General features: G+C 37.2%; 1 protein-coding gene across 1 annotated transcript in view; it reads right to left on the minus strand.

Moving 5' to 3' along the window:
* The window catches only part of LOC107679846 (retinoic acid receptor RXR-alpha-A-like), a 168548-nt gene that overhangs the window by 157394 nt on the left and 9763 nt on the right, over positions 1-1391 (minus strand). The window lies entirely within an intron of this gene.

The raw sequence follows: 1391 nt of genomic DNA on the forward strand, positions 1-1391 counted from the left end.
ATGAGCAAGCGCCCCCTACTTGCCATGAAAGTAGAGTACTGAGAAAGAACATCACCCATATTCTTTTTTTTTTTTCTATTCTGTTTTTCACTGTACAACAGAACGTGCACCAGGAGAGACAGCTGACAATGTTGATTGTCCTCCATGTGTTTTTCTTCTAGCCACATTTGATCTCGCGAGACTCTGTGAGATCTTGTGTCACTGTGAAACCGTTCCTACAATCAACAAATATGTGGTTGCGCGGTCTGGTCGAATCATCTAGTGTGTGCGTTCAGAGGATTATAAGGATAAAAAAATCTGCTTTAATATGTAATATGGTAGTATGCTATTTCGAGGACAGCCACTGCGTATCCTGGGCAGGACGAGCCCATGGAGAGTGTCTGAAATGCCCTCCTCTGACTGTTGAACACTGAATGTACTGTTACGTTCTTCCCTTACAGTGGTTTCCCTCCTTACCATATTCATTCTCAGCAAAAGTGAGCCAGCTAACCTTCCCAGAGACCAGCCGTCCTTGCTGTCATGGCACTTGGCAAGAGCAGAGTGTGAATTAAACATGACAGGGTCACTGCCGCCCAGAGTCTTAACCCCCAAGAGAGATGAGCCAGACTACAGAATACAACAGGACACAAACATAAACACAGATGTCAATTTGTCCATCAGTGACTTGTCACTTCCTGTTGTTTCTATATATTCATAATGTTTTGATACAGAAAACCAACCAAAATAGTCTAAACAAAAGTCATCTGTTATGTCTTTAAGAACATCCAGTTTTCATAATACATTCTTCTAAATTTGTTTTCATTGAATATCCACTCTGAAGTTCATCCCATTACAGAAGTAAAATGTGGTAAACACACCAAATTCATGTTGACTTTAACAAAAATATGATTTATGGCCTTCAAACTCTTTGTACAATGGCATAGTACTCTAACCGGGATGAGACATATTTTTTTGTGGTCATCAAAATTATGCAATAAAGGTTGTCAATTGAACTTAAGTTATATTGAATGCAAAACATTCCTTTAATGTTTGTATTTTAAGTAATTTGAATAAAATAAGCTACATAATTCAGCAAATAACTATGAAAGAGAGAAGTGCATAAATATATTACTGAATTCAAATGTAGTGGCCTCTTTTTCAGTCAGCATGTATTTCAAACCAGAGCATATAATATATGTGGCATTAATGTAGCGTCTGGACCAATCAAAAACACAATTTTTCATTTGATTTAACAAATCGGTATACTGTTTTATGCAGGCTTGTGACGGAAACACTCATTCCTGTCATCCTACATATATGTAACCCTACCATGTTTAGTATCTATGAATTAGTCTTCTGATGATCTAAACGAGAGTGTATATTATATGTTGGTACATAGGCAATATATTAGT

This window comes from Sinocyclocheilus anshuiensis, unplaced genomic scaffold (genome assembly GCF_001515605.1).
Source record: "Sinocyclocheilus anshuiensis isolate Anshui unplaced genomic scaffold, SAMN03320099.WGS_v1.1 scaffold488, whole genome shotgun sequence".
Classification (NCBI taxonomy): Eukaryota; Metazoa; Chordata; class Actinopteri; order Cypriniformes; family Cyprinidae; genus Sinocyclocheilus; species Sinocyclocheilus anshuiensis.